The sequence below is a fragment of the Cicer arietinum genome, chromosome 7 (genome assembly GCF_000331145.2).
Source record: "Cicer arietinum cultivar CDC Frontier isolate Library 1 chromosome 7, Cicar.CDCFrontier_v2.0, whole genome shotgun sequence".
Taxonomy (NCBI): Eukaryota; Viridiplantae; Streptophyta; class Magnoliopsida; order Fabales; family Fabaceae; genus Cicer; species Cicer arietinum.
In genome coordinates this window covers 25,885,034-25,894,067 of record NC_021166.2, presented here as the reverse complement: position 1 = coordinate 25,894,067, position 9,034 = coordinate 25,885,034, and the positions used below count along the sequence as shown (strand labels likewise).

The 9,034-nt window shown below is 31.8% G+C and overlaps 1 pseudogene; it reads right to left on the bottom strand.

The window, feature by feature from the left end:
• The window catches only part of LOC101495724 (DNA ligase 1-like), a 15,563-nt pseudogene extending 7,221 nt beyond the window's left edge, over positions 1 to 8,342 (bottom strand).
• Positions 8,343 to 9,034: the final 692 nt, after the last annotated feature.

The following is a 9,034-nucleotide window of genomic DNA, read 5'->3' as shown; positions in this document are numbered from 1 at the left end:
AATTACTGAATAATATGTGTCAACAAAACTTTCAAATTCCAAGCTTTGAAAATGCATATACTCCGTTGAATCAAATATCCAACTGGACTCAAGGTGGAAGTAGTTCTTCTGCAGCACTTCCTCCTAGACATCCTCCGCAGCAAGAAGACGAAGATCAAGAAGAAGAAGAAGAAGAACAACAACAAATACAACAAACTCGTGATGTACCAATGCGTCGCCAAAATCTCGTACGTGTGAGAAAACCTCGACAATGTGGTACTGGAGGCCACCTTCGACATTAATTATCGTAATTTTTGTAAAATTTGTGATGCTTTTTATGAATAAATTATATAATTTAAAGTTTTATCGTAATTTAAATTTGATATTTATGTATTTTTATGAATTTTTATGTATTTTTATGAATTATATTAATTATAATTATATATATATATATATTATTTTTGTTATTTCAATAAAAATTGAAAAAAATTGAAATAATTTAAAAAAAAATACCTTTGGAAAATTGACATTTCAAACTTAGACTTCCTAAAATTTTATCGGAATTTAAAATTTCTATAAATCTATTTTTATGAATTATATTAATTATTTATATATTACTTTTGTTATTTCAATAAAAATTGAAATAATTTATAAAAAAAAATCTTTGTGAAATCGGCATTTCGAACTTAAATTTCTTCAAATTTTATCGTAATTTAAAATTTTAATTTATCTATTTTTATGAATTATATTAATTATGTATATTACTTTTATTATTTCAATAAAAATTGAATTAACTTTTTTTTTTTTAAAAAAAAGCTTTTGAGAATTGGCCTTTTAAAACTTGGGTTTACTAAAAACATTTTTTAATTTAAAATTTCTATTTATTTATTTTTATATTAATTAATTGTATATATAATATTTATGTTATCTATTAAAAATTAAAAAAAAAATTTGAAATTTTTTTTTTTAAATTAAGTGGGAAGTCGCCATTTGGAACTTAGGCTTCCTTAAGGAAGTCGCCATTCCAAATGGCGACTTGTAAGTAAGAAAAAAAAAAAAAAAAAAAAAGGAGCATTTAGGTATATAATTTTTAAAAGAGGGTATTTGAGATTTTTTTTTTTTAAAAAAAGGGTATTGAAAAAAAAAAAACCCGGCAATAAGGCGAAAGGTATTGAAAACCTTTGAATAGTCAATGCCTCAGGCTTCCGTAGCATAGCCTGAGACATACGGCTAGCTTTAACAACTAGGCCCAAGTCACCTAAATCCTGCCACACAGTAAACAATTTAAAGAGCAAAAAAAACATATATTTATTTTATTATTTTGTTTAAAGAAAGAGAAAAGGGGACAAACACGTTACACGCACATACGGTACAATATACAATATTTTGTAGTATTTTTAAAATGCATTTACAGAGCGGACCTGTGTATCAATACGATGAGTTCTCAATAGATGTCATGTATGATCTATATGGATTGAATTATTTGAACTTATCTACTAACACAAAAACTTGTATTACTGTTTAGGAGAGTTTATGGAAAGAGATATCCATAAGTTGGTTTTTTAGTTTCTTTCAATAAGCTTTACAAGATAACTTGTGAAAATAATTTATAGCATATATGAAAACAGATTGAGATTATTTTATTTTTAGAGTAAATAGGTATTTTTGTTCTTGAATTGTGGGGTGCAATCACTATAGTTCTTGAATGTATTGAAATTGCAAGTACATTCTCAATATCTCTTTTATTATTAATTTAATAGATTAAATTCACTAATGAAAAACACATATTGAGGATTAAAATAACTAACTAAAGACATATTTGATGACCAAAATGACTAACAAAAGACATATTTTTATAATTTTGATACATTCAACGAAAATTGTGATGGTGTCTCACACATTCAAGCACCAATATAGTTGATATTTACTTTTATTTTTATTATAAAACTAGCTTATACATAAGCACTCTTATCCAAAAAGGGTCTTAAAAGTAATTTAAAACGGAGTGCAATGCAAAAAATATCTTACAAATTGTTGGAACATATGTATGTTATAGTATCAATTTAAAAATGTGTTGAAGTGTCACATTGGAAAGAAATATTTTTTGTAAATTTAAGTGGAAATAAACTTGTTTTAAAATTCAAGTCCACATTGGAAATAATTTTTTTTTTTGAAATTCCACATTGGAAAACTATCATATTTTGTGTAGTTTCAACTCTATACATACTAAAGTCCCACATTGTTTAGAAAACATATGTGAATTTGCTTCCATCACTATAGAATGAGTTTCAAACTATTGTTCTACTTGCCTAATTTTTGAGCCACTTCTCCCATTTCTTTATGTCCCTTCCATATTTCAAAGCGGATTTGTACCGTTGCCCCTTCGATTTTTAGAGCGGTTGTTATGTCGTAGTCCTTTCGGTTTTTTTAGCGGTTGTTATGTTGTAGTCCATTCGGTTTTTAGAGCGGTTGTTATGTCATAGTCCCTTTGTTTTTAGAGCGGTTATTATTTATGCCACTTTAATTTTCATATTGAGAGTGACTTTAACTGTCATATTGAGGGTGTAATTCTAGAACGGTTTTCTACAGTGCAGTGGAATTCCGATACAGTGAATCTGAGTTGTTTTATCTCGGGAACTTTGTGGTTGATAGTCTGTTTTGCACAATTTGGGCAGTGCAGCGAAATGTCTTAAAGAGAGCGACTTAGTCCGTGACTCAACGCGGTAATATCTTCGGTGGCATAAATTGTGATTTTTAAATAGTTTCCTAAAACTCAAAAATAACAATTTTAATACGTTTCTTTCTGCCATGTCAACCGAAGAGATTATTGGATTTGGTTCTATTGCCTCTGATTTTGATAAACTGTTTTAGTTTGAAGCAAACAAAAAAGGATAAGAAAACTGGAGAATTAACCCATTGGAGAATAATGACAAGAATTATATTCTTAATGGAACTGTTGATGATCTGTATAACTATTATAGTTCCAGCAATACTGCTAGATATGTTTGAGATACTCTGAATAAGTAAATTGTGGGGACTTTGTGGTTGATAGTCTGTCTTGCACAATTTGGGCAGTTCCGCGAAACGTCTTAAAGAGAGCGACCTAGTCCGTGACTCAACGCAATAATATCTTCGGTGGCATAAATTGTGATTTTTAAATAATTTTCTAAAACTCAAAAATAACAATTTTAAGACGTTTCTTTCTGCCATGTCAACCGAAGAGATTATTGGATTTGGTTTTGTTGCCTCTGATTTCGATAAACTGTTTTAGTTTGAAGCAAACAAAAAAGGATAAGAAAACTGGAGAATTAACCCATTGGAGAATAATGATAAGAATTATATTCTTAATGGAACTGTTGATAATCTGTATAACTATTACAGTTCCAGCAATACTGCTAGATATGTTTGAGATACTCTGAATAAGTAAATTGTAAGCTGTTGCCCAGAGTAACAGATGACCGATGACAGATACATGGAGGCTGACAGATCCGTGGAGGAACACTCCCATAAAATTCAGAAGATAACTCATGAGATCATCTATTAAAGTACGTCAATCATGGCATATTTAAATTAAATATTAAAATTTAATATGTCTTTTTATGTTTGGATGTTGAAATCAATAAAATGTCTCTTTTTATATATATGTTGTGTGATTTTAATTTTTAACATGCTTCTGTAATGTGAACACATATAATTTCAAAATTAAGTAACTTTAGTTTAATTTCAAAGTTATTTTCAAATGACTTTGAAAAATGTGATTTTTATAGTCAAACTAAAATCACAAAGAATTCACATAAATTTGTAGTTAAAGAATCTGAGTCTTTAGATTTATTACACTTTGATATATGTGAACTTGATGAGATGTTAACGAGAAATGAAAAATAAAAGTGAAACGCTTGACATGTTAAGGATATTTGTAACTAAAATTGAAAATTAATTTAGTATAAAGATTAAGAGGTTCCAAGTATGATTCTAGTTTATTTAATGAGTTTTATAAATTGTCTGAAATTATACATGGAACAACTACACCATAATTACTTGAAGTGAATGGTAAAGTTGAAAGAAAAAAAAGGAACTCTTATTAAACTAGTTGTTGCTAGTATGCTTAACTCTAGTGCTTAATATCATTGGTGTGCGGAAGATATATTGTTTATTTGCTATGTTTTGAATAGAGTTCTTAAATCTAAAAACAAAACTTCTCTTTATGAAGAAAAGACAATCGAGCTTGTCGTATTTTCAAACATGGGGTGGTCTGGCTTATGTCAGAATCCCCGATCCCGAGCGAATTAAACTCGCCAGTAGAGCCTATGAATGTGTATTCATTGGGTATGCGGTAAAGAACAAAGCGTATAGGTTTTATGACCTAAATGTGAAAAAGATCATAGAATCAAATGATGTTGACTTCTATGAAAATAAATTCCCTTTCAAATGGAAAAATAGTAGGGGCAGCGAACCAAGTCACGTTTTTGTAACTAGAAGCAGCAAACAAGGCAAAACAGAAACTCGAAGAAGTAAGATAGTCAGACTTGCTAAAGATTGTGAACCCAATTATATGGCTTATACCTTAGAAGAGGATCCTACAAAAACTTAAGAAGCTTTATCATCTTTGGATGTAGATTTATTGCAAGAAGCAATAAACGATGAATTGGATTCTCTAGAGTCTAATAGGACCTGACATTTTGTAGACTCGCCTCATTGTTGCAAATCACCAGGTTGTAAATGAATATTGAAAAAGAAACTAAAATCAAATGGAATGATTGATAAATACAAGGCACACCTTGTAGCCAAAGGTTTTAGACAAAGAGAAAATATAGATTTCTTCGACATTTTTCCACCGGTCACTAGAATAACATCCATTAGGATACTCATATCACTAGCAACTATTCTTAACCCGGTGATACACCAAATGGATGTTAAAACAACTTTTTTAAAAGGTGATTCGGAAGAAGAAATCTATTTGGAACAACCTGAAGGTTTTATAATTCAAGGACAAGAATACAAGGTCTGTATGTTAGATAAATCCTTGTATGGTCTTAAACAAGCTCCTAAGAAATGACATGAAAAGTTTGATAACTTTATTTCGAATGAGTTTAAAGTGAATAAAAGTGACAAATGTATTTATTACAAATTTGAAAATGACATTTTCACTATCATATGTCTCTATGTAGACGACTTACTCATATTTGATTCAAACATTCATGCTGTAAATATTGTGAAATCATTGTTGTGAACAACTTTGATATGAAAGATCTCGGAGAAGCGAATGTAATCCTTGAAATCAAGATTACTAGGTCAGTAAATGGAATTTCTTTGGATCTGTCTCACTATGTTGAAATAATCCTAAAGAAATATAATTATTTTGACTGTAAACCTGCTTGCACACCATACGATCCAAGTGTGAAATTTTTCAAGAACACTGGTGAAGGTGTTAGACAAACTGAATATGCGAGCATCATTGGCAGCCTCAAGTATGCCACTGATTGTACTAGACCCGACATTGCCTACGCCGTGGGATTGTTATGCAGGTTTGCTAGTAGACCTAGTATGGAGCATTGACACACTATCGAAAGAGTCATGAGATACCTTAAAAAGACCACGAGTCTCGGATTACATTATCAAAGGTTTAATGTCGTCCTTGAAGGATACAACGATGCTGATTGGAACACCTTATCAGATGACTCCAAAGCAATCAGTGGCTATATTTTTAATATAGTCGGTGGTGTTGTATCATGGAAATCGAAGAAACAGACGATATTGGCTCAGTCCACTATGGAGTCTGAAATGATAGCACTGACTACTGCTAGTAAAGAAGCAAGTTGGTTGAGATGTTTGCTAGTTGAGATCCCTGAATCGGAAAAATCTATGACAGATTTGTTGATCCACTACGATAATACCGCGACTATTGCGAAGATTAAGAATAATTATTACAACGATAAGAGACGACAAATTCGTCGTAAGCACAACACTGTTAGAAAGTTATTTTCTAAATGAGTTGTTATAGTGGATCATATATGTACTGATGAGAATATAGAAAATCCTTTGACGAAAGGATTAGCTACAGAGAAATTCATAAATACATCCAAAAGGATGAGACTAATGCATATTGAGTCACTCATGATGGTAACCCAACCTAAAAGACTGGAGATCCCAAGAATTAAGTTCAATGGGTAATAACAAGTCGTGAAGTGATATGAGATGAACATGTTATTATAAATTAGAGAAGCATGATTCCTGAAGCGATGATAAGATGAGGTAATAAAAACTCTTAATGAGATCTATACTCTATGTGGAGTGGAGTACCTAGCTACATGAGTACTCTTGATAGATTCGCCTATGTGAATGTGGAAATGGGACCGCTTCCTATAGAATTTAAAGGCAGAATACACCCTATGAAAAGGTTGTGTGTCGGTTTGATGTCAGAGATATAGTTCAAGACTACGAGTCACTCTTGTTGAATCTGAATCTTACTATGCAAAGGTTCAAGTCAAGAGACGCCTTTGTTTATGCACGATCTTATAGAAGTATTTGATGCTATTTCAGAAACTTTTTTTTTTTTTAAATTCAAGTAGGGGGTTTATGGAACATAAGTATGTTATAGTGTGAATTTAAAAATGTGTTGAAGTCCCACATTTGAAAGAAATATTTTTTTTTGTAAATTTAAGTGGAAAGAAACTTGTTTTAAAATTCAAGTCCCACATTGGAAAGAAATCTTTTTTGTAAATTCAAGTGGAAAGAAACATGCTTTTTAAAATTCAAGTTCCACATTGGAAAGAATTTTGTTTTGAAATCCCACATTGAAAAAACTATTATATTTTGTGTAGTTTCAACTCTATACATACTAAAGTCCTACATTGTTTAGAAAACATATGTGAGTTTGCTTCCATCACTATATATGAGTTTCAAACTATTGTGAAAAGTACACAAAAGTTGGATGCATTTCCCAACTTTCTCTTTTCTCCCTTTTATATTATGCTCGCCTAATTTTCGAGCCACTTCTCCCCTTTCTCTCTATCCCTTCGATATTTTAAAGCGGTTTTGTAACGTTGTCCTTTCGGTTTTTAGAGCGGTTGTTATGTCGTCCTTTCGGTTTTTTCAGCGGTTGTTATGTTGTAGTCCCTTCGGGTTTTAGAATGATTGTTATGCCGTAATCCATTCGGTTTTTAGAGTGGTTGTTATGTTGTAGTCCCTTTGTTTTTAGAGCGGTTATTATACCGTAGTCTTTTCGGATTTTAGAGCGGTAGTTATGAATGCTCATAGTACCATATTGAGAGTGACTTTACTTGTCATATTGAGAGTGGCTTTAAATGCCATATTGGTGGTGTAATTATAGAACGGTTTTCTACGGTGCAGTGGAACTCCGATACAGTGAATCTGAGTTGTTTTATCCTGGGGACTTCGTGGCTGATAGTCTGCCTTGCACAATTCGGGTAGTGCCGCGAAACGTCTTAAAGAGAGAGACATAGTCCATTACTCAACCCAGTAATATCTTCGGTGGCATAAATTGTGATTTTTAAATAGTTTTCTAAAACTCAAAAATAACACAAACAAACCTTATAGTGCTCCTTAATGTGCTTTTCAGTTCTTCCACAAGCCTTAGCAAACGCCTTAACAATGGAAGCTTTACCAATTCCCAATTCTAAACCTTGGTGTGATGGAGCAATCCTGTTAGTAGTGAGATAAACAACCGACAATAGATCCTCAGGCGTAGCGTGTATCACAATCCTCAAAAGATTACAAACAATCTCTGTGATCGTAATCCTCCCACTCTCTTCGTTGATCATATCTAACGCCAATGAAAGGAACATGAACGACACAGATTCTCCCTTCTTCCACCATTCGACAAAATCAGGATTGAAGTTCGACGATTTATTTTTTAGAAGTGAAACACGTTTCTTCAGTTCAATAAGATTCAAAAAAGAAGAGGAAGATAATGATGATGATGATGATGATGATGACGGTGGTGGTGGTGGTAGAGGAGGTGGTGACGGTGACGATGACAGTGACGATGATTTGAGAGGAAACTCGTTTAGGGATTCATCATTGGTAATGGTAGGAGGGTTTTGTGGTAGGGTTTTGAAGGGAGAGGAGTGTTTTTCATTTTTTGTTAGAAGATATATAATCAGGCTGTTGTTTCTTCTTGGCGGCAACACATGCGCCGGACATGAGGGCATCAAATGCATATGACATATCTCTCAAACAGAGACGGAGGCGGATGCCGCAATATGGGTGGTTTGCCACAGAAAAAACCTTCAATAACGCCAGGACAAAGAGACAGAGTAGTCAAAACGGTTCTTCTTGGGTAAGTAGAAACAATTTGAATTAGGGGTTAAACAGACTAGCCGAAAGAATATTTTCACATACTATATAACAACTTTAGGTGATAAATCATAGTGGCATTTAACATACGCATAAATACCGGTCTATAGGTTACTTTTTGTTGGATTGTCTGTTAAGGATTTTGTTACATGAAGTTCCTTATTTTATTTGTAGGCACTCTTTTGTAACCATAATAAGCTTATAGTTTATAAGTTTGTTGGACTATAATAAACGGATTTGGTAAATAAATTTTTCGTATAGTTTATAAGTTTTTTGGATCGTAATAGATGTGTTTGTAAATAAATTTGTCTCACCACTTTATAACTTATTTTGATATGTTATTTTAAGTAGCGTTTGAACTTATCATTTATAATTTTTTACATTTTCTTTCATTTATAACCTTATTATTTTATTTTTATTATTTTTTATTATAAAATAATTACCTCACTCATTCAGTACTCTCTCACTCAAAAAGGTTGTGTGTCGGTTTGATGTCAGAGATATAGTTCAAGACTACGAGTCACTCTTGTTGAATCTGAATCTTACTATGCAAAGGTTCAAGTCAAGAGACGCCTTTGTTTATGCACGATCTTATAGAAGTATTTGATGCTATTTCAGAAACTTTTTTTTTTTTTAAATTCAAGTAGGGGGTTTATGGAACATAAGTATGTTATAGTGTGAATTTAAAAATGTGTTGAAGTCCCACATTTGAAAGAAATATTTTTTTTTGTAAATTTAA